Raw genomic sequence first — 25,853 nt, 5'->3', positions numbered from 1 at the left:
CCAACATATTTGCAAGACCCTCTAGGGTGATTGCCTTTTCTATTGCACATTTGCTGTTTTCTTATTTATTATAAGCAAAGACTTTAATGATCAGAACTGGAACAAAAACTCTTTCAGTCCTGCCTTCTAAAGAGAGTCTTAAGGAGGACCTAAGACTCCTTACTTTGTTTTTAGTTTCTTTTTCTTTGTTTTTGCATTTGGGTCCTACAGATTTCAGAGGCTCTTAGCATTAATTACAGCTTTCTGATTTTATCAGCTGATTATTTACAGCCCTGCTGGGGCAGTGGTTAAGAGCTCTGCTGCTAGTTCAAATCCACCAGTCGCTTCTTGGAAACCCTATGGGACAGTTCTATTCTGTCCAGTAGGGTTGCTATGAGTCAGAATCGACTCCACAGCAAGGGATTTGTTTCTTTTTTTTATCCCTGGGATGTAAGCTTGAGGTGGATGAGCAATGTAGCGGCTATTTACCATGTGGACCTTTAGATAAGTGATCTTCCCCCTTGCCATCCAGTCAGTTCCGACTCATGGCAACCCATGTGTTACAGAGTAGAACTGCTCCATAGGGTTTTCTTTGCTGTAATCTTTACAAAGAGCCCTGGTGGTGCAACAGTTAGTGCTCTGCTGCTAACCAAAAGGATGGCAGTTCGAACACACCCAGCGGCTCCACAGGAGTAAGACCTGGTGATCTGCTTCCCTAAAGATTACAGTCTAAAAAACCCTATGGGGCAGTTCTACTCTGTCACATAGGGATGCTGTGAGAGAGAATTGACCCAGCACCCATCAACGACAGCAACAATAATCTTTATGGAAGCAAATCACCAGGTCTTTCTTCCACGGCTGTTGTGCAACCCAGGACCTAGATAAGCCATTAGTCATGGCAAACAATGGAGCAGATTCAAGGGGCTCTGTCTGTTGGCTCAGCAGATTATCTCTGCTCTGCCACACCTTTCCTTGCACAGGTCTGATTTCGAAGACTGATATTTGAAAAGACTGTGGAGCTTCTGTCTCCTTATTGATATGCACTGTTGGTAATTCAGTACAGACTGACTCGCTTTCCCTCCCCTTTTGACAGTTTTTCTGTGAGAAAATAGTATTTACTTCCAGAGAAATGTCAGCAAAATAGACAATTAATGTGGATTGTCTGTATATCTTGGATTAGAAGGTTAAAGTGAGTTCTTATGTTCTTAGAATTCTGCCTCTAAGACCATACATGATGAAAGGCAAGTGAGCTTCTCAAAAAGGACAATAGGGTCAACTCAGAAATAAACCTATACACCAACACGCATGTGTAATTAACACATATAATTGCTTATATTTACTTTGATTCAATACTTACATTATTACTCTCATGCAAGAGAAACGAATAGAGCCAAGGCAAATTTCAGGACCTCATGAAGCTAACAACCTAATAAATGGAATATGACAAACATGTAAATGGCTCTAAAAGATATAGAGCACTAAGATAGGTGCTCTAAAAAGTTTAATGTCAGAAGAATTCACATGTTTTGAGGGAAACACAGATCGTTTCAAGACAGAAAATTTAAGTCAAGTCTTTGAATTTTAATGGGTGCTATATGCAGAATGAAAAGTGGAGGAAGAGGAAGAGTGTAGGGAAAGGAAGAAAATAAGCAAATAAAATTGATCGATTGGTCAAAAATCAATTCAACAGATTATTTTTACCAAATTAAAAGATGTATTAGAACCAAGTATTGAGTCTATAGCATTTCACTGTGGATGGATGCAAGACAGAGGTTGTGGTTACTGCTGGTGTATGACTTTTGGACTCTCTTGCTCTCCTCGTGACCCCTCTCTATGTCTCAGACTAGCCCTCTCTTTTTATTCTTTGCTCCTCTGTCTTTCTTCTACCCCTCCTCCATCTCTATCTTTCTACTAGTCTCTGCTCCTCTGCCCCTTTCTCTACTCCAGTGTCTCCTTATGCAAGTAAAAGATGCTGGCTCAAAGAGAGGTGGATCAGTTTATACTGGAGTCTCAGCCACTTCTCTCAAAATGGGTGAAGAATACTGAGCAGAGCAAACGTGGGAAACTGAGTCACACTGAGAGGGAGTGGTATTTAAAGGAAAGATTTCAGTAAAGATTCCAAGAGACAACATATGGTACTCTCAAATTAGGATAATTCAAAAAGGACTTTAAACAGGACTATCTCGAGGGTAGGGAGCCCCATGGTGGGAAAATGGTTAAGCACATGGTTGTTAACCGAGAGGTCGGCAGTTTGAACCCACCAGCGGCTCCATGGGAGAAAAGACCAGGCAATCTGCCCCCATAAATATTACAGCCTAGGAAACCCTATAGGGAAGTTCTACTCTGTCCTATAGGGTCACTATGAGGTGGAATCAACTCGATGGCACACAATAACAACAACAACATCTCAAAAGTATCCATAGAATGGAGGAGAATCACCAAGAATAGAGGAGTACCCAAGGACTAGTACCCCAAAACTAGAACATCACCCCTAGTCTTGATGGAGTAAAGGGAAGGAGAAGTTTCTGGAACCTAGAAACTAAAATTGCTGTGCGGAGAAGGCTACCTGACAAGAGCTGTGATCTTTAGTCAGTGGACACAGCCAACAGTAGCTACCACATAGGAATAAATATCCCAGCCTCTTGTTAGTCCTTTCTTTCTCTTTCTTGCTAGTGTTTCCCATTGGACTAAACTTTCTGAAAGCCAGGGGGCAAGAGAGCCCATTGATGTGGTCCACACAAGGTTATTCTCAGGGTAGAAAGCAGGGTGGAGAAGAGGGGTCTTGATCTGGAGGGGCAAATGGGTGACGTTTGGCACAGGTAGAAAGTAGGGGAATGGGGACTTAGGCAGGAAGACCAAAAGGCTGAAAACTCATAGAGGGCAAGGAACACCAAAGAGTCAAGAAAAAGGAAATGAAGGCAGAGAGAAAGGACAATAAAGAGTGGAAAAGTGAGAAACTGAACATGGACTTCTAACTCCCCACAGCCCTCCTGGAATTTGTCAAACCATTAAACAAAAATTCCTGTAAACATTATAAATAGAACAAAAGAAGAAACAAGTCTTTAGAAAATCAGTGTATTTAGTGAATTTTGCAGATTGGACATTTGGCAAATGGGATGTTGACAAATTGAACTTTTGGCAAATTGAACAGGCTTTCAGTGAGTTGGTTTCCCTCAGATTGGTCTACTTCCAAATAAATTTGTTTAATTAGAGAAGTCTAGGGAATGGTTAAGTTTGGTTTGGCTGAATATTTAGAATCTAATAGGAAATGTTGATATATGTCTATGTCAGGCAAGAGGGTATGAAGCTCTGGGAACCAAACCCACTCACAGCCTCACCACCTTGATCACAAACGATTGGACTAGAGATCAGTGTAGAACTTAAAACAGTTTTAATACTACTAATAATAGCTAAAGGAGCCCTGATCATGCTGTGGTTAAGCCTTTGGCTGCTAACTAAAAGGTCAGCGGTTCAAACCCACCAGCTGCTCTATGGGAGAAAGATGTGGCAGTCTGCTTTTGTAAAGATTACAGCTTTGGAAATCCTAAGGGGAAGTTCTACTCTGTCCTATAGGGTTTCTATAAGTCCTGTAAAAGCCAGGACCTGTGTAAGGCAGAAACCTGTCAGAGAAGGAAAACTCAAATATTTTCCGCTAATAAAGAGTGATAGAAAAGTGGCAAGACTGCACCCTATCAAAGGTGGAAAATTTACAAGACCTGGAAGAACAAGGCTGTCCTGTTGAGTTCTGGCTCTCACAGGTTTCATTGTAATAGTTAATACGTATTGAGTATGTACTGAGTGTCGGGCATTGTGCTAGGTGCTCTACCTAGATTTCTTTTTTATTTAATCCTCAGAATATCCTGTGCTAGGTATGGTCAGTTGACCTCCCCTTACAAAGATTCATCCTCTGCCCTGCCCTGTGCCCCAGAGGAATAACTTCTACAGATTTCATCCCTTGTTCTGACTTCTGGTTGGCTATGACCAATGAGAAGCACTGATAGGAAATGGGACAGTGAACAAAGAGTTCAGAGACTTAGTCTTCTTTCTGTGGATGCTGCTCCCTCTTGGCCTCACAACCTTTCTGGTAGTGACTTGGCTTTGTTAGTTCTTGTGAGGTGGACACTCTTTCAAACCTCTAAACTCTCAACCCAGGTCTGGTAATAACATCCCCTTAAGGCCAGAAGGACATCGTGCATGGTAAAGTAGAGGGTCAGTAAAAAAGAGGAAGACCGTCAATGAGATGGATTGACAAACTGGCTGTAACAATGGGTTCAAGCGTAACAACGATTGTGAGGATGGTGCGGGACCAGCAATGTTTTGTTCTGTTGTACATAGGGTCGCTATGAGTCAGAACTGACTCGGCAGCAACTAACAACAACAACAAGGCCAGAGGAATTATACATTCAAATTGTGGTGTTGGTGAAGAATATTGAATATAGTATGGGTTGCCAGAGGAATGAACAAATCGGTCTTAGAAGAAATACAACCAGAATACACCTTAGAAATGAGAATGGTGAGACTTCAGCTTCCTTACTTTGAATATATCATCGGAAAAGACCAGTCACTAGAAAAAGACTTCATGGTTGGTAGAGGGCCAATAAAAATGTGGGAAACCCTCAAAGAGATGGATTAATGTAATAGCTGCAAAAATGGGCTCAACATACCAACAATCATGAAGATGGCACAGAACCAGGCAACATTCTGTTATAAGGTCACCATGAGTCAGATCCAACTTGGCAGGTACTAACAACAATGACAAGTCCAGAATGATAAATGGAGTTGAAAAATTAAAGCTCCTCAATGTTGTTAGTCCCTCGTGCCTTACCATTCTTTGCGGATTCCCTTAACCTTGTCCACTCCTTCTGTAAATAGTCCCTTTTTTAACCTTTCTTTTGAATGTACAATATACTTCCTGTCAAGATCATGACAGAGATATAACCCAATAAAGAAGGTATTTTAGCAGGCTTTGTTTTACACATGAGGAAACTGATGGTTAGAAGTGTAAAGTATTTTTCCCAAAGTTGCACACCTAGTAAATGACAGGGCTAGAATTTGATGATAAGTAAATATATTGGTCTCCAGAATCTTCCTATAATGATTGTTGTCTTATATTTCTTCTCAACAACCAGATTTTCAGAGCATGGAATTTACCATAATTCTACTTGGCTCTCAACTGTCATCTAAATTTGTACTGTCCAATATGGTAGCCAACAGCCACATTGGCTATTGAGCACTTGATATGTAGCTAGTGCTTCATGTTGAAGTGATAATATTGTAAATATATTTTAGATATACTATTATATTTGTTTTTTCTTTGTTTCATTCTATAAAATGTTGCTGAATTTTTTAAATCACATATGTGGCTTGTGTTATCTTTATATTGGATGGAATTGAAAGGGTGTCTACTAGCCTTAGGGTGGACTTTGGTGAGCTCTCACCAGTGTTAATAGTTTAAAATAGGCAAAAATTTTCTCAGCCAGATCCTTGTCTCAGAGAGTTTTGTACCCATGAGATACAGAGATGTTAGAATTAGCTAGAAGAAACAAAATTCAAGAGATCTGAGAAAAGACAGTAAGCCAAAGGTGTGATAGTAACTGTTGTGATTTAATAGGTGCATGAATAAGCAGCATCCATACAATAGATTCAAAAGAACTTAGTTGTTAGAGTTAGATTAGTAGAAACAAATATGGAGATAATTTCATCACAATAAAGATGCAAAGATATTTTAAGGAAATAATGCCAAGTAGGAGAAAAGATAATGTCATGTAAATAAAATCAAATGCATCATTTCCTGAACCACATTCTACTTCTCTATGCAGGCCAACTTTTCAGGAAGTCAACACTATTTTCAGTCTTCTTTTATTTCCCATATATCCTAACTATATAGCCCCAATGATTAAGTGGCCTTCTTTACCTGTCCTTCTGATCTGGGAAAGCCTACATAATGTAGAGCCATATGATGAGGAGACTTGAATGCGATGAACTTTGATAGAGGATGAAAGTTCAGGTTTCCAAGGCCACCCTCACTTCTGACACCAACTGCAAATTTTAAGGGTCCCCAAGACCACTCTCAGTGACACTAATTGCAAGTTTGGGGGTCACTAATTCAATAGAATGACTTCCAGAACTCACTGAAAGCTATTATACTCACTGTTATGGTGTATCACAGTGAAAGCATACAAATTAAAATTAGCCATGGGGCAAGGTCCAGGAGAGTACCAAGTACAGAGCTTACAATTGCCTTTCTTAGTAAAGTTGTGCAAACAGTTCTTACATCTCCCAGGAATGACAGTATGCATAGAGTATTGCTAACCAGGGAAGCTCACCTGAGCCTTGGTGTCTGGAGATTTTATAGGGGCTCAGCCATATAGACATGATTGATTGCTTGTGTGCCTGACCTTAGTCTCCAATCCCTTCCGAGGTTGAGCTGGTAAGTGTGTACAAGATCCCCTAGCATAAATGACATTGTTAGCATAGATTGTCTGGTATGGTACAAGGGCCCTATGTAAACAAAAACACACTTATTATTCAGGACATCCCAAGGGATTAGAGATTACCTCCAAGGAACTGGGTCAAAGCCCCAAACATTTTTGGGGGCAAGGTTAATCCTTACTGTAAAGAGGTCCTTGTGTGTAATGACTTATAATGGATGGCCTTGAGTATAATGACATCCCTGTGCATACTGGGAGAGGCAGTGGGGAAGCCATTGAACAGATGCCTTTTTTCTCAGTGCCTACCAGTGTTGATACGGGAGGAAAGGAATGTATTTAACCTGCTGTGTTTTCTTCGATGTATTTTTCCCCTCTATTTTATCCTGATTTTTATTGCCACTCTTCTTTCCTCTGTTTTCCTTTTGTTGATTCAACATCCTCTCAGCAACCATGAACTCTTTGTGGTGACCCAGTAATTTATGCAGAACAGAGACCAGTCTTCCTTTTCCTTACAGGGTCTTAGAAAAATGATGCTATCTTGTGGTTTGGCCAGTATTATAGGGAGAGAGAATACAGCCTTTAAAACACAGCTCAAAGGCATAAACTTTCACATTTATATTGGTGAATCCCTTTTCCAAAGGCAGTGATTTCTCTTTCCTCAAGTTTCATGATATCTGAAGAGATGGGCAAATCAGTCTCTCCATTTTCAAAATGTTTTATCAATGATATCATATAATGGTCATATGGAACTTCAATATAAAATGGCCAATCAATGTAAGACGATCTTCTTAATAAGAGCACCTCTTGATTTTTGTATGCCTGAGATTTTGCTCTGAGTCATAGGTGTCCCCTCCCCATCCTAACTTTCAGAAAATATAGAGAACACCAAAGGAGTTTCCTGTATACTACATAGTTAATAAGGGGAAGAAAAACAGTCAGCTATACCCTATCACCAATAGAGCAGAGAAGACATTCTAAGATAAAAGGTAATGTAGGAACCCAAGGTGAAGAAGGGACAGTGTTGACATGTTAACCAATGTCATAAAACAATATGCGTACTAACCATTTAATGAGAAGCTAGTTTGTTCTGTAAACCTTCATCTAAAGTACAATTAAAAAATAAATAAAATTTAAAAAAAAAATTATTGCTTTACCCTCATACTTCAAAGAGACTGGTCAACCACAGGCCAACTCCCTACAGAAATCAAACCTCAAAACAGAGGTGAAAAATATAGTATTGCTCTGTGGATTCTTAAGCTTGCAAGAGGAAACAAATTGGTACTATATTTGGCCCTGGAATTTGTCCAGATAAATATTTTTGGCCTGTTTGGAAAAAAAAAAGATAATGTAGGGGATTACTGGGAATGTTAGATAATGAAAAAGGAAAACAAAAACAAAGGGTCTAGAAAAACAAGAACTTAACAGTAAGGCAGGTGGACATCACTTTCATACTGCTAATCCTTATTCCATTGGAGAATCCCCTGTTTGAGACCTTCTCACTTCTTTATCCTTCTTTCTTTTTCAGGTCATAAAGCCTCATGCAGTGTAGTGGTTATTAATGCTGCTCATTACCCATTTCTACATTGTCACTTCCCAGTCACTGGATAGGATGATATCTCTTGGCCTCCCCTGTTTGGTGGGGCAAGTGACAGTCCTGGCCAGTGAGTAATGAGCAAAAGTAATGTGCATCACTTTCTGTAGGAGACTTCAATTGCTTATGCAAGACCCTTCAGAGGTTTTTCTTTCCATCTATTATGACAATTGTCCATTTCCAGATTGTGGCTGCTCCATCAGCATGTATTGCAATGATACTGAGCAGAGTAAGTGCACAGCCAACCAGAGATGTACAGGTAGTATAAGTGAGACATACATTTTTGTAGCTTTAAGCCAATGGTATTTGGTGTTATTACAACAGCATAACCTAGCCCATCCTGATCGATACAGCTATGAGAAATGAAAAGCAAAGTAAACTTAGCAGTTATTATAATTAAAGTTGGCTCATTGTCTCAAGCTTTGACCCAGAAGAATGGTAATTTGAAGCTGGACCCTGTCTATATTAACAATTTAGACCTCTGCAGATGGTAGTCAAACTGTATTGACTGCACTACACAGGGAAGAAATCCCACCTCATTCCAGTGGACACAAAAAGTTACAATCACTCTATCATTAGATCATAGATCATACTACGAATTGCTAAGGACTACTGAAAGATGTGGAGCTATGACTAATACATCTATCCACAGAATCACAAGCATCCAGGAGAGACGGTTATTTAAGGTGAAAAGTGTTACTGGATTTTTATGTTTATCACAGATTGGGTATGAACTGGTTTATAGCATTGCCCATCTTTCTTCCATCAACACTCCTTTTCCATTTTTACATCCCAGCTTTGAATTTCATTTTATATTTATTTTTCCACTAATTTTCTTCTAGTGATTTTTAAAGGACATCATTCTTGGTAGAGTGTCAGCAAAAGAGAGGAAGACCCTCAATGAGATAGATTGGCACAGTGGCTGCAATGATGGGCTCAAGCACAGCAATGATTGTGAGGATGGCACAGGATTGGACAGTGTTTCGTTCTGTTGTACATGGGGTCACTATGAGTTGGAACTGACTTGATAGCACCCAGCAACAACAACAACAATTTTTAAAGTATATTTTTAGAGTGGTCTTATATTTGACTCATTTCTATATACCTTTAACCTGTTACAATTAAGGATTTAAGAAGGCAGAAAATTAATTTGGCAGGAGCCACTTTTTTACTCCTTTGATGGCTGGTCTTTGATGGGATGATTCTTTCCTAAATAGAGTGTACTAGAAGCTGAGCTAGAAGACATAAAACTGAAGAAGCAGGATTAGAAGGATGATAATATGACCAGGAAAGGTTGTTGTAGTGAGGTGCTATTGAATCAGTTTTGACTCATAGCGACCCCATGTGACAGAGTAGAACCATAGAGTTTTCTAGCTTGTCATCTTTATGGGAGCAGATTGCCAGGTATTTCTCCCAGGGAGTCACTGAGAGAGTTCAAACGGCCAATCTTTTGGTTAGCAGCCAGGCACTTAACCGTTGTACCACCAAGGCTCCTTCCAGTAAGGGTACTCAACTGTTAATTTCATAAAAGTTTAGAGCACCATCACAGCTTTGTGCTGGAGGGAGTATGTATGTGTACAAAAGGAGATAGCTCCTGGGACCTTTAATATAAACCGATCAACCGGACAGGATTTATGAAGCGCCTGTGCTGTTTGACCTCAGATAATGGGAGTGCCCTTTTAACCACTGTAGTCATTTGATGAAATATTTAAATAGCTATATATTTTTTGCTGTCCAATTTAGAAGACATCTGTTACCATGACTATTCCATTTGTAGATGTCAGGGGGAAAATCTGCATATGCATAATTGCTGAAACAGGTCTCTTTGAAGGCTCCCAGGGTTTCAATATTGTGACCCAAATCAGGCAAATAAATAAGGAATGATGACAAACTGTAGATACGGCAGGTGAGTTCTGGAACGTGCTACATGATTGATGACAGTATTCCTGAAATTGGTGGAAAATGTCATTGTTAGGGGCTTGTCAAACGGCCCAGAGTTCAGACCATATATGTATTATCATGTCCTTTAGCAGCACTATCTAGAAACTCATCTTGCAGAGTTGAAGCAATTGTTAGAATTAAATGAGCAAGAACACCATAAAGCAATTATTATGATAATCTTTTCTCATCAGAGATGGAGGTCTTAATCCTAGTGCTGTCATTTTCTGATATTGGTGCATTAAGCCAGTTCATTCATCAACAGATGTTTATTAAGCACCTTCTTCGTATCAGGTAAAAGAGCCCTGGTGATGCAGTTATGAAGTGCTCCTCTGCTAACAGAAAAGTCAGGGGTTCAAACCCACCAGGCTGCTTTGCTGGAGAAAGATGTGGCAATCTGCTTCGATAAAGATTACAGGCTTGGAAACCATATGAGGCAGTCTACTCTGTCCTATAGCATTTCTGCGAGAGCAAGTCAACTCGATGGGAACTAGGTTTTTTGGTATGTATCAAGCAAGGAGCCCTGGTGGTGCAATGGTTAAGCACTCGGCTGCTAACCGAAAGGTTGGCAGTTGGAACCTACCTGTGGCTCTGCAGGGGAAGGACCTGGTGGTATGCTCCTGTAAAGATCACAGCCTAGAAAACCCTGTGGGGCAGTTCTACTTTGCCATATTGTGTCACTATGAGTCAAAAATGGACCCTACAGCACCTGACAACAACAACAGCATGTACCAGGCACTGTACTAGGAACAGGAAACACTTCGCAGAACCAAACAAATCAGAGTTATGAGCCCTGCCCTCGAATAAACTTACAGACTAATGCAGCGGAGTCGACATGAATCAAAAATCAGTAGATAAATGTACACCCTCAACTGAAACAAACATTACTAAGGATGGCATATTAGAGGAGGAACTGACCTTGTCAGAGAGACTCTTTTCTGTAAAAAAAAAAGGGATGATATTGATATTCATCTCCCAGGATTACTGTGAAGATTAAGAGGTAATTGATATTAGTAACAGTGGATGTAAAATAAGGGCCGAGCACATTTTTAAATATGACGTAAAATAAGGGGTGCATCCATTTTTTCCTTCTTTCTGTTTTCTCTGTTCTTACACATGCAACTAAACCCAGTACATTAACTGACAGGTGATTTTTCTTTCTTGCCTCCTGAATTCTGAGGTGTTATCAATAGCATTTATCAGGAAGAAATTCTAAAGATCCTGTTTGATAAGCATACTTGCACTCGTCACTGTTCTCCATTGTGGCAGTTACAGCCTCCTTCTCACACTATCCCTAAAAGGTTTACATATACACACACACGTGTACATACACATATGTGTGCATACATATATGTGTACTTATATACATATACACGTACATACGTACGTTTGTGTGTGTATATGTATATATACATATATTTAATCCAGAAGACTGCTACGTGGCAAACTCATTTTCCCACCCCTCCTATATAGCAGGGTTTAGATCTTGCCAGAAAACATATGTAAGATAAAAGAAACGATGAATGAAAATTGTCAGAAATATATTCTGCAAATACAGTAGCCAAGACAATAGAGAAACTTGATAATAAACTTCAATGTAGACAGAAGGAAATTGCAGCTGTGTGGAAAATATAAGAGATGAAGTTGTGAAAGGCAAAATGAAACTCGAGGGTAGAAACAGAATTCTCATTTAGGCCTCATCTAGTTTTCTTTGAGCGAATGAATAATGAAACACAAGTAAATTAGGAAGTTTAATAGTTCACTTTTCAAGAATTCACAGATTTTTTTGTGAAGTCTACCAGCATTTAAAAAAGAAAAAATTCTTGCCTTTTTTAAAAAGACCTCCTTTACATTTTTAATATTGGAATAACGTAGGACACACACCATCCTCGTATAATAGTCACAATAAGAAAAGCAACTAAGATGCTGATGGGCGACACGGTGGGGTTTATACTTGGGAAACAAAGCAATTTAATGACTTTTGTTCTGCAAGAGTTAAGGGTCAAATCATGCCATTTGCTCTGCTTTGGGTGCAAAATACCTGGAATAGCCAAATATATGGAGATCAGAATTTAATACTGGTTACCAGGGGTGGGAGGGAGGAGAGATGGGAGGAATTGTTGTTTAGGAGCATTGAGTTTTTGTTTATGGGGTTAGAAAATTTTGCCAAAGGATATTGGTGATGGTAGTACAACATGATTGATTTAATTGATCTCACTGAATTGTATACATGAAAATGTTGGACTGGCAAATGTGTTACCTATATTTTTACAACAATAAAAAAAATCATGAGAAAAAGAAACAAGCACGAATTAACATTATGTTTAGTACCTAGGAAAAAAAAGTGTTATGGACTCGCCATCTTGAGGAACTGTGCTGTGCTGTATAGCTTCTCTTTTCAGTGGAGTTATGCCGTATGAGAGGGCAGGCATTTGTAAGACGTTTGGCTGGGGAGGCAGCAACATTGAATATCTGTCCATCAAACCCACCCCTACTCCTTACGTGACGGTAACAATGGCTATAGGAATTGAACCCGCTACCTAGACTTCAGTACCTGACCATGCACCTCACACACAGTCACAACTCGTCTGTCAGTGGAGGTTTGTGTGTTGCTGCGATACTGAACAGGTTTAGCAGAGCTTTCAGCCTAAGACAGACTAGGAGGAAAGGCCTGGTGATCTACTTTAGAAAATCAGCCAATGAATACCCTGTGGATCCCAAGGGTCCGATCTGCAACCAGTGTTTCTTCTGTTGTGCGTGTGATCACCATGAGTCGGGGCAGCTCAATGGCGTCTAACAACAACCACCAAGGCTTCATCTATTCCTTGCTCAGGCTAACTGAATTAAGTAGATTCTGAAGCTTAAGGCCTAGAGACAACTATTTGAAAGCCCTGGTCCAGTGAGGCATTTGGGAAGTGAGTAAACCTCAAGGTGATGGCTCTGCTTCTGCTAGCAGGGAAACATTGGAATGAACCCGAAAGGCTCCTAGATAAAGCTCTTCATTTTCTATAGCAGTGTTCCCAAAATGTGGTATGCCTTAGGGAAGGGATGTGTAACAGAAAGCAGGAGAGAATCTCTTTATGACTACAGGGCTTAAAAAGCTTAAGCCCCTAAGGGAATCTAACTGTTGGCATAGAGACAAAACATGGGGAGAAAGCAGCGTGAGGGTGAGGTTAAGTCTCACTTGCCACACGCAGTCATTACTCTCCATCTTCCGCACTTCCTTAGAAGAAAGGCTCCCTTAGCATGGTAGAGACAATGAAAGTAAGAAGGAAAAAATGATGAGTTCAGAAGAAGGGGCCCTGTGCCCACAACAGAACTAAGTCCCAGGAGGTGGCACAATATCAGATACATTTATAGGATTGGAAAGGCTTGCACCCTGCAGTGAGGTAGCAAAGGCAGCAGTGGGGAAAGTAGGCGGAGTGGGGGTGGGGAAGAGGAGTCCACCCTGGGCCCAGGCAATGTAGAAGTATATTATCTGATGAGAATTTTAAAACAGCAGTAAAAATATCTAAAAGTATGCTTTTTATTATCACCACGTAAGCAACGTCAGTGGTAAAGTGCTTCTCCAAAAGAAAAATATTTTCTTAGTCTGTTTTAAATATTTTCTACGGTTACTTTTGAGTCTTCATGATATATATGTAAGCTTCGTATTAGCACCCTTTTAAACTTATGCTTGAATAAATATTGTATTATACATGGAAGTTATTCGGAGAACACCCAGTTATTCAGCTGACCTCTGTAGTGGATTGAGTGATGGCCCACAAAAAGACATAACTGCATCCTAATCCTTGGAACCAGTGAATGTGACCTTATTTGGAAAAAGTGTCTTTGCAGATGTAATGAAGTTAAAGGTCTTGAGATAAAATCATCCTGGATTATCCTCTTAAAAAAAAAAAAAAAGAAACCCATTGCCATCTGACTCACAATGACCCTATAGGGCAGAATAGAACTGCCCCATAGGTTTTCCAAGGAGCAGCTGGTGGATTCGAACTGCCGACCCTTGGTTAGCAACTGAGCACTTCACCACTGTGTGCCCTAAATCCAATGACAAGTGTCCTTAGACACATAGAGGAGAGACGTATAGACAAGAGGGGAAGGCCATGTGAAGATGGAGGCAAAAACGAATGTTACTTTGTCACAGGCCAAGGAACGCCTGGGGCTACCAGAAGCTGGAGGAGACAAGGCATGATCCTTCCTAAAGCCTCTTCCGGAGATAGCATGGCCCTGCTAACACTCTGAATTTGGACTTCTAGCCTCTAGAATTGTGAGGCAATACATTTCTGTTATTTTAAGCCACGAAGTTTGTGGTAATTACAAATGCAGCCTCCAACCCACATAATCAACTACATGTAAATCCATTCCTGGTTCCAGCTCCCTTCTGCAGCCGTTGGTGACTCCAATGGGATAGTCATAGAACTTGAATTACTCCACTTCAGCCTTAATATGTGACTTGTGAGATTTTTATATCTGTTTAAAATTTAAAAGAATAAAATAGAGATGAAACTGTAAGATGTAATATTTTTATTCGGTAAGCAAAGACGTGTGATACAGTTCATATATAAAATATTTTACTAAATTTAAATAATATTGTTTTAAATTTGATTTTATTATTCTCTTTATTGTAATTGCCATTAAATTGTAATAGTTAGTTATTACAGCAGTAGAACACTATATAAATCCTCCCAAATACATCAATATAATTAAAGAGTATAATTCCATTGCCTTTTTCCTTTTTTGTATTGTTATATTTATTTACTATTTATTTTTTACTAGCAAAATTATATATAAAAAACTCCAGCTGCTGTCAAGTTGATTCCTACCCATGTGTGTCATAGTAGAACTGTGCTCCATAGGGTTTTCAATGACTGATTTTTCACAAGTGGATCGCCAAGCCTTTCTTCCAAGGCACTTCTGGGTGGACTTGAACCTCCAACTTTTGGTTAGCAGGTGAGTGCATTAACTTTGTTTGTACCACCCAAGGACTCTTGATTCTATGTACAAAAGTTTAATAAAAGACAGATTTCACTGTCTATATTTCTTTTCTGACCATTATTATAATTCATGTTTTTTCTTAATTATTACTAAAAATAATTTTGATGTATAGAGGAGGAGGGTTTCTTAAAATGAGCCCTCTAGTATTCAAGTATGCTAGGTATGCCCACTGCTGGCCTATTGTCTGGTTAGAGGACAGTGGTGTGACAGGACCCTATAGGAGAAATGACGTGCTCTGTCTGGGCAGATGAGGCGTAAGCCTCGCAGAGGATCTCTTGCCTCAACATGTTATGGAGTCAGAAGAAGGATTTCCACATGCGTAATCATGGGATATGAGGCATTGGTGGTTCGGTGGTAGAATTCTTGTCTCCATCCAGGAGAACTGGGTTCAATTCCTGGCCAGTGCACCTCATGTGCAGCTATTACTCATCTGTCAGTGGAAGCCTGCGTGTTGATATGATGCTAACAGGTTATAGTAGATCTTCCAAACTAAGACAGACTAGATAGGAAGAAAGGCCTGGCAAACCACTCTTGAAAACAGCCAATGAAAACCCTATGGATCACAACAGTCTGATACACAACCAATCATGGGGATGGCACAGGACCAGGTAGTGTTTTGTTCTGTTGTGCATGAGGTCTTCACGAGTCAGGGGCTGGCTCTATAGCAACTAACAACAACATTTGTGGTATTAATACAGCTAAGAAAATCACCAGACCTGCAGACTACTCTATGGTGACTTTCGTGAGCCAAAGACTAAAAGCAATGGAAAGCAATGCTGGCACAGGTAGAGGCTGGTAGATGCTATTTAGAACAACCTATCTTTGCTAATCATCAATGATAACTTTGTAAGCCTTCTCAAATTCTGTAAGAGAAGGCACCCAGTTGGTGAAGAATGTATTTATACCTCTCTTGAAGAATGAAGCTAAGATAGATATTTAGCTGAATTGAAGAAAACTAAAGTTACTTTTCCTGTATACTTAAATTGTGCACTGGAATGCATTATCTGTAATATATATTTCTCAGAAAAGTAACCAGAAATTTAGGGTAAGTGACTTGTGTTAGGTCTTGCAAGTAATGAAATAGAACCAAGACTTTAACCAAGTCCACCTCATCCCAAGAATCCCACCCTTTCTACCATATTAGGCTATTGCTCCAGGAACTACTGAGACGTCAGTTCCATAGAAGAATAAACTGAGACTCTTCCAGGGGTAAGGAGCCCTGAAGCACTAGGCTGCTAACCAAAATGTCAGCAGCTTGAACCCACCAGCCACTCTGCAGGAGAAAGATGTAGTAGTTTGCTTCCATAAAGATTACATCCTTGGAAACTCTATGGGGCAGTTCTACTCTGTCCTGTAAGGTCACTATGAGTCAATATCGATCGGACAGTAGCGAGGGTCCAGAAGTAGAAATTTAAGGAGGATTATGCAGTGCTGAGGAGCCCCAGTGGTGCACTGGTTAAGTGCTCAGCTGCTAAGCAAAAGGTCAGTGGTTCAAACCCACCAGCCGCTTCTTGGGAGGAAAGATCTGGCAATCTGCTTCTGTAAAGATTGCAGCCTTGGAAACCCTATGGGGCAGTTCTACTCTGTCCTGTCATTATGAGTCGGAATTGACTCGATTGCAAAGGGTTTTGGTGTGCATTGCTGGACATTTTTATCTTTGGCTTGTCTTTTGAGTAGCAAGATGGCCGAGTGGCAAGATGAACTCAGACACAGATCATCTTTTGCAGCCCTGGGGAAATTGCTCCATCTCTCTGTGCTTTTTATTCTCACCTGTCATATGAGGAGATGACTAACTCGTACCAAAAATACAGTGATTAAAAATTATAAAATACCTGGAACATAGTACGGCATTATAAATGAGCAATTTTACTTAATCCTGGTGAAAACATAATACTCCAGAATGGTTGTAGATGCTGCTACCACTCCAAGGCCTCTGGTAAAAGTGTTTGAAAAGGTGCTTTCTAACTAATGACTAATGTTTTTATTTATTCACTGATTTATTGTTTATTTTTGCTGACAATGTTGAGTATCCAAGCCTGCCTGGTGGATATAGAGAAAGGTTCAAACTAGATAGGATATTAATTTCCTTAAAATTCTCCTTCTGTTATAACTTGCTGATCCTCTCAGCATGAAATTGATTAAGGAATTCACATCACTTAATTCTTTTCATAATCACCTAGTGGAAACTTGCAAGGAAGAACTTTTTTTTTTTTTCCCCCAATGAGTAATGAGCCAAGTGAGGCCTGCAGGGGAAACAAAGTCGGCTATTCAACTGAAAGTTTCTCCCTTTGTAGCAAATGCCCGCATAAGCGGTGTTCCCTGCTGAGCTTCACAGATCAGAATTCTCAAAGTCTGGGGATTTGGTAAAGATGTGGAGATAAGGGAATAGGAAGTGGGGCAACAGGGCCTGACGGGTTGTGGCTCAAGGGGAAATGAACAAAACTAGAATACACCGTACTGGCTGTTTCTAAAAGCAACCAGTGGAAAGGGGGTAAGGTGTGCATATGAAGAAGCATATCTATTAAAAAGAGGCCCTTTAAGATATTTTTGGCAGGAAAGTAAAGGAGAAAAGGAAGATGAAAGCAAGTATCTATAATAGAAGTTACACACCCTAAAATATACTCTCAGAGAAGTAGAAAGACCATGAGATTTTTGGAGACAGGCAGACCTAGGTCGGAATCATTTCTCTTCCAGCTCGTAGTGGTGTGGCTTTTGGCAAGTCGCTTAACTTCTCTGAATCAATGTTACTCATCTGTTACTGTTGTTAGCTGCCATTGAATCAGCCCCTGACTCATGGGGACCCCATGCAAAATGGATCAGACTGTTGTTCATCCATAGAGTTTTCCTTGACTGATTTTCGGAAGTGAACTAGGCTTTCTTCCTAGTTCATCTTAGTCTGGAAGCCTCACTGAAACTTGTTCAGCATCATAGCAACATGTGAGCGTCCACAGACAGGTGATGTCTATGCATGAGGTGTGTTTGCCGGGAATGCAGCCTGGGTCTCCCGCATGGAAGGCTGGAATTCTACCACTGAACTACCACTGCTCATCTGTTGTTGGTCATGCTATTTCTTCAGTTATTGAAAAATTAGAGGTTAGCTCTCTCACACTCACTATTTTATACCTTCGATCACTGTATTATATTTGATTGGAATTTCATGTTCCTTTGCTAACTTATTAAATCTCTGCATCCCTGAGGCTTAGTACAGTGTCTGGCACTTGGAAGGTGCTGGGTCAGCGTCTTCACCACTTCATCCTTCCAGAATCTGAAGTCAGTTACAAGACAAACTTTCACGGATTTTTGCTTGTTTGGAATTGGGGGACATCCTAGTACCTCTCTTAGACCATAGCAAGAGAAACCTCAGTGTTCCATTTTATTCTCTAAAGGGTCTGCACTTTCCCACTGGGCAAAGATCTTCTGGGGCCCCAGATATGTGCCCATCCTTTGATAGATCATAGTGTAGATACCAAAACACAAGAATTCCTGCCTTCATTGGCTCTGACATGGCTGGATCTGTCCCGTAGAACAGACTTGATTGGTGTGGGCTGACCTCTAAGAGTCCAGGAAGGTTGTTTGGAAAGGAGTATGTGGATAGGGTTTGGGGCTATGGGTTGAAGTGCTCCCCAAATTCATGTGAGGCCCCTGGCATGGAACAAGGTATAAAAAAAGAGGATTTTGGGGCCTAGGCCAGGCCTCCCCATTCAGCTGAGATCTGGCAGAGGACATTCAACAAAATAAAACAAACCAAGCCCATTGCCATTGAGTTAATCACGACTCAGCGACCCCATATGACCGTGTAGAACTGCCCTATAGAGTTTCCAAGAAGTGACTGGTGGATTCAAACTGCTGACCTTTTGGTTAGCAGCCAAGCTCTTCACCACTGCGCCACCGGGGCTCCAAAGAACTCGGAGGGGTCTGAGAATTCTAAATTCAAGCATGACCTTCCAGGGCATTACAAAGTTTAGGGAAAGGGATAGAACAATTGTTTTTATCAGTTAGCTTGATTTTTATCTCTTCAATGTTTAGATATATTGCAAATGACTCTTCATTTGTATTTTTGCTGTTAGAGGTGTGCCTAGAGAAACCTATTCCTGCCATGTCCTTCTCATGGTATAAAGTAGAAGGTGCATTATTCAGCATGGATGCTATTGTCCAAATCACTATGATATTCTTTTTGGAGGGTATCGTCTTGCTCCAAAGAGGTTCTACCCCTGTTTTTGGAGCCTTTGTCTTTAGATTGGCTTTCATGTTTGCCAGTACATACTTGGCAAGACTTTGGAAGTTATTTAGTGAAATATCAGGGTCTATTACTGTCAAAGGAGCCCTGGTGCACAGTGGTTAAGTGCTCGGCTGGTAACCAAAAGTTTAGCAGCTGCTCCGTGGGAGAAAGATGCGGCAGTCTGCTTCTGTGAAGATTATAGCCTTGGAAACCCTACGAAGCAGTTCTATTCTTTGTCTAGGGTAGCTATAAGTCAGAATTAAGTTGACAATGGGTTTTTTGGATATTACTATCAAAGCTTCGTAGCTAGCAGCGTGGCACTGAAATATGGAATTGTCAAGGAGTGAAAGAACACGCAAAAATTCCAGAGGTTGCCACATTTCCTGGAGAGAAGGAATCCTTCGCCTAACAATTACCTATCTTATGAATGCTCAGGAGGAAGAAGGATTAGCCCTCAGGATTTCTAGGCTTCTAATGAAAGCCATCCAGTCAGAGAAGGAATTAGTCTAGAGAAAAGAATTCTGCACTAGTGATGCTGGAATCTTAGACCAAGAAAATAATTGGTACAGCTGGGAGGTTGGTATAAAGGGGGAGGGCTTGAGTAGGGAAGGATAATTTGTCTTCATGTCCTTTAAATTATACCTGTATGGCTCATTAGAAGGAAATTAAATACTTCTCTGGGATTTCAAGCTTATGCCAGGTCAGGGCCCAATGCCAAGGACTTGCGTTGGGAATAGAACTTTTTCTAAATCTTGTTCAAGGAAGAGGCCTTCAATCAGAAGACCGGGGAGAGGGGGCAAGAAAATGTACACGGTGTGGTGTAGCCCTTTCAGTGCCATTATTATCTGGGGTCAGAAGATCTGTGACTCTAATAACACAGAGAAGTCTTTGTACCTCTGCTGGCCTCAGCTTTTTGCTTCACATAGCTGCTATGAGATTTGCTCTCAGATGGTGCATGGAGATGGCCTTTACAACCTGCAGAAGTTTATTAGTTGATAGTTATATGAATAATATAATATAAGTAAGCTATAATTGAGAATAATATAAGGTTGCTATGAGTGGGAATTGACTCGATGGCAAGAGGTTTGGTTTTTGGTTTTATTATTGAGAATAGTCAGTTTAATAGTTTGGGGATGGTCTATGCACTAGTTAGTATTATCATAGATTTTTGTTGTTGTTGTAGAAATATATATAACATGACATTTGCCAATTCAGCATTTCTCAGTTGTACAATTGATCTGAATATATATCTAAATATTTAAGAGGTATAAATCAACCATCACCCATAATCGTTCTAATTGACTTCTATTGCTCACATGCTTTACTTGTGATGTACATTCTAAGAAAATTCTATACCTTTGAAGTTTTTTGTCTTTTTTTTTTTAACAGAATCCCTTTGCTAATTCTATACTTGGCTTTCTAAAACATTTTAAAACAAATCTACAGAAGGCTAATGTGGTGAATATGTTGTGTGCTGTTGAGTCGATTCTGTCTCATAGTGTCTCTATATGACAGAGTAGAACTGCTCCTATTGGGTTTCCTACTTTGGACATGGAGGATGCTTTCATAGAGAAAGACATCATGCCTGGTAAAGTAGAGGGTCAGCGAAAAAGAGGAGGACCCTCAATGAGATGGATTGACACAGTGACTGCAACAGTGGGCTCAAACATAGTAATGATTGTGGGGATGGTGCAGGACAGGGCAGTGTTTTGTTCTGTTGTACATAGGGTCGCTAGGAGTCGGAACCGACTCGACTGCACCTAACAACAACAACAACAACAAATCCTTATGGGAGCAGAGAGCCACATCTTTGTTCTCATGGAGTCACTGGTGGGTTGGAACCACCTACCTTTTACTTAGCAGCCTAGTGCTTAACGATTGTGCCACCAGGACTCCTTTGTGGTGAATGTTACCATCATATATTCTAACTCCTCCTGAATTATATAGATCTAACATACTTCTGGGCAAAGGGTAGGGATTTTATTTCTACTGACTACACGTATCTGAGCAGATCATGGTCAACAGCTAAGGAGGCAGCTGTGATATGGTGGGAAAGGCTCGATCTTAACGACGGAAGAACACTCAGTCATGTTTCTGACATTTGCTAATTGTGTGTCTTATGCAAACCATTATCATTTCTGAACTTGAGTTTTCTCTTTCAAAACAGGGATAGTAATCCCCACCACATTAATATCACAGGTAGCACTGAGAGGTGTATCAGATAATCATTAGTGGGTTCTTAAGCCAGGCCCTAAGGGAACCAAGTTAAACCAAAGGAAAAGAAAGTAGCCCAGCTGTAAGTGTGTGGTGCTTAGTAAATATTTACTGGTTTGCTTGAAGTGTGGTCAAGTGGGGAATGTCTATGGGATGTAATCCAAAGAGTAATGTAAAAGATGTTTCCACGGGTATATGGAATTAGGATAGATTTAGAGACTATGAAAACAGAGTAGAAATGAGTCCTTGTGATTCAAGTGCATCCTTTACTTACTACATACCACTACCAGAATAATCTTTAAACACAAGAGCGACCATGTCACACTATTGCTAAAAATCTTTGAAATTGTTGCACTGATAACCTAGAAAGTCGATAGCTAAGGCCCTTTACAGAGTAGGTCAAACTCCCTTTTCTGGGCTGGGGAGAAATGTGGAGTGACTGCTAATGGAAAAGTCATTTCTTTTTGGGGTGATGAAATATTATAAAATTAAATGTGATGGTTACATAGCTTTGTGAATATATGAAAAATCATTGAATTGTACACTTTAAATGGGTATGTTGTATGGTATGTAACTTATATTTCAATAAAGTTGTGTATTTTCTTTTTTAAAGAAAGTTCTTTTCAAATATTTTTCCTTAAAAATTGTTTCCCAACCCTCAAGCCAGCACACATACTCTATAGTAAAATGACAGAGATGTCCTTGGTTTCCACTGAAAATAGTCTTCCTTCATGCCTTTACTTGCAATATTTCCTTTCTGCCAGGGGTTAAACTTCTGTCTCTTGAATTTCTTTCCATCTTTCAAGGAGAGCTTAAATGCTGCCTCTACTAAGGGACACTTTTTCACTACCATTTACTATAAAATTAATATCTTCTTCCTTTATCTGATTATAGCACATTTTCCCCCAGAGTTCTTATTTTAAAACCAATTTTGTATTTTTGGAAAAGATTAACTCTAATTTCAATTGTGCTTCATTGTAAAATAAAATCAAAGTCAACTCTACAAGACCATTTCTCAATGTATTTCTGTTGTCCAACTCCCCTGTATGACGAAGAAGGCATAGCGTTATTTGCTTATGTATCCCCTCAGTATCTATTTAGCCTTATGCTTTGCATGTAACATTCACACAATACATGTTTATTAAATTTAAGTGTTGTAATAGACAAAGCTGCAAAAGACCTCTTTAAAGTGTTAAAAAGGAAAGATGTCACTGTAAGGACTAAAGTGCACCTGACCCAAGCCATGGTGTTTTCAATCACCTCATATGCATGTGAAAACTGGACAATGAAAAAGCAAGACTGAAGAAGAATGGATGCCTTTGGATTATGGTATTGGCAAAGAATATTGAATATACGATGGACTGCCAGGAGAACAAACAAATCTGTCTTGGAAGAAGTACAGCCAGAATGCTCATTAGGAGAAAGGATGGTGAGACTTCATCTCATATACTTTGGACATGTTTTTAGGAGAGACCAGTCCCTGGAGAAGGACATCATGCTTGGTCAGCAAAAATAAGAAGATCCTCAATGAGATAGATTGACACAGTGACTGCAACAATGGGTTTAATGGTAATAACAATTGTGAGGATGGCGCAGGACCGGGCATTGTTTCGTTCTATTATACATAGGGTTACTATGAGTCAGGACTGACTTGACAGCACCTAACACAACAGCAATAAAAGATACCTAAGGAAAAATTGTGTCACCCATGCTACTACATTGGCCCAGAAAATGTGGGTCAGATATTAAATATGCTGCAGACTATTCTCATAAAGTATCACTTACACTTATTAATGGTCAAGTACAACAACCTTACTAAATAGTGAAGAATGCATTTTTAAATATACAAGCTAGCATTTATATTCATCAAACTTTACTGCTAAACCCCAAATTCTTTGTACTTTCCTGCTGTCTCCATTTAGAGCATTTCTGTTGTCCTCTAGATTTTTTGATATATTATCTAGGACAGATTTTGAATGCCATTCTACACTTATTTAAAAATGAATCCATTCTGAGGGAGAAATAAAAGGGCACATCTTACACTTACTCATTTAGCAGGTTTATTATTCTAAGGCACTTATATAAATGGGCTTCGATGTATTATTGATTCCATATCGTATTGTATTTCCTAAGCTGCAGAATTATTGGTTTTCAATTTTCTGTCTCATCACCTTCTTTTAGATTATCACCATTTCATAAATTAAAAGTCCATTAGACTTTGCATTTCTATGAAGTGTCTCTTCCCACATTGACACGTTGCTCTCAATGCAAAGACAGAATTCTCAGCCTTTTGGCTACGGATGTATTTTAACGGACTATGTAGAGTTCCTCTACGGTTACAGGAGCTTGACTTCCAATAAAAAGTCAGAAAAGAGGGGAGAAGTTGCTCTTAGGGAGGCAAACTTCTACTAGGAAGTACGTATTGGCACTTGATACTCTGTTACACATTTTTACGTATATATATAAATTGTAGACCTGCTGTTGTTAGGTGCTGTCAAGTAGGTTTTGATTCATGATGACCTATGTATAATGGAACAAAATGTTGCCCAGTCCTGAGCCATCTTCATGATAGCTGGTATATTTGTTGTGGCTAACATGTAGTACCTCCCAACCTAGGAGGCTCATCTTTTAGTACTATATTGAACAACATTCTTTTGTGATAAATAAGGTTTTCACTGGCTAATTTTGGAAGTAGATTTCCAGGCCTTTCCTTCTAGTTTGTGTTAGTCTGGACACTTTGCTAGAACCTGTCCACCATGGGTGAACCTGCTGGTTTTTGAAATACTGGTGGCATAGCTTCCAGCATCATAACACACAAACCACCACAGTATGGCAAACTGACAGATGACAGGTAGTGGATAAATTGACTTAATAATCAAAATATTCCTATTTCATGTAAGATAGGTATTACTATCATCAATTTAAAGAAAAGAAAACGGATTCATCGTAGGCAGATGTCTTTCCCAGGTTAATTCGACTATTAAGTGTCAGAGTTGGGCTTAAACACCCAAAACTTGTGCCTGCTACTTTACGCAGATCTTCAGTTCTCAGATTATATATATATCTTTCTGAACCTCCAAACCTACATTAGGTTAACACTCCAAGTATTCATCACCTGAACCACTAAAAGCAAACCTGGATTCTTCTTTCCAACTACCTGATAATTATTTCATTCTTATAGTTGCCACAGTGTGTTTTGTCAACTTAATAATGGAGTTAATGTTGGCAGATGATCAGAAGAGTTAGTGGAAAGTAAGGAATAAATTCTGTGGAAAATTCCAGGCTCACTGAAGTCTGTTGACTTATTTATATACAATAACTATAGACAAGTGGGATGGGATTCGCTGAAGATATCTTTCTGGACAGCTACTTCATAGCAAATGGTTGTAAAACATACATATAATATTAGCTATGTTGTTGTTGTTAGGTACCCTTGAGTCGATTCCAACTCATAGCAACCCTATGCACAACAGAATGAAACACTGCTCCGTCCTGAGCCATCCTCACAATCTTTGTTATGCTTGAGCCCATTGTTACAACCACTGTGTCAATCCATCTCATTGAGGGTTTTCTTCTTTTTTGCTGACCCTCTACTTTGCCAAGCGTGATGTCCTTCTCCAGGGACTGGTACCTCCTAAAAACAAGTTCAAAGTATGTTGAGACGAAGTCTCACCATCCTTGCTTCTCAGGAGCATTCCGGTTGTACTTCTTCCAAGACAGATGAGTTTGTTCTTTTGGCAGTCCATGGTATATTCAATATTCTTCACCAACAACACAATTCAAAGGTGTCAAATCTTCTTCAGTCTTCCTTTTTCATTGTCTAGCTTTCACATGCATATGAGGTGATTGAAAATACCATGGCTTGGGTTACTTGCAGCTTAGTCTTCAAGATAACATCTTCACTTTTCAACACTCGAAAGACGTTTGCCCAGTGCAATGCACTTTTTGATTTCTTGACTGCTGCTTTCATGGGTGTTGATTGTGGATCCAAATAAAATGAAATCCTTGACAACTTCAATCTTTTCTCCGTTTATCATGATGTTGCTTATTGGTCCAGTTGTGAGGATTTTTGTTTTCTGTATGTTGAGGTATAATCCATACTGAAGACTGTGGTCCTCGATCTTCATCATTAAATGCTTCAAGTCCTCTTCACTTTCATCAAGCAAGGTTGTGTCATCTGCATAATGCAGGTTGTTAATAAGTCTTCCTCCAATCCTGATGCTGCGTTCTTCATATAGTCCAGCTTTTTGTATTATTTGCTCAGCACAAAGATTGAATAACCTGTTGCCGTTCAGTCGATTCCAACTCATAGCAACCCTATAGGACAGAGCAGAACTGCCCCAAAGGGTTTCCAAGGAGCAGCTGGTGGATTCGAACTGCTGACCTTTTTGTTAGCAGCCGAACTCTTAACCACCGTGCCATCAGGGCTCTACAGATTGAATAGACATGGTGAAAGGATACAACCCTGACGCACACCTTTCCTGAC

This window comes from Trichechus manatus, unplaced genomic scaffold, assembly GCF_000243295.1.
Source record: "Trichechus manatus latirostris isolate Lorelei unplaced genomic scaffold, TriManLat1.0 scaffold00006, whole genome shotgun sequence".
NCBI lineage: Eukaryota > Metazoa > Chordata > Mammalia > Sirenia > Trichechidae > Trichechus > Trichechus manatus.
Note: the sequence above shows the minus strand (reverse complement) of the source record.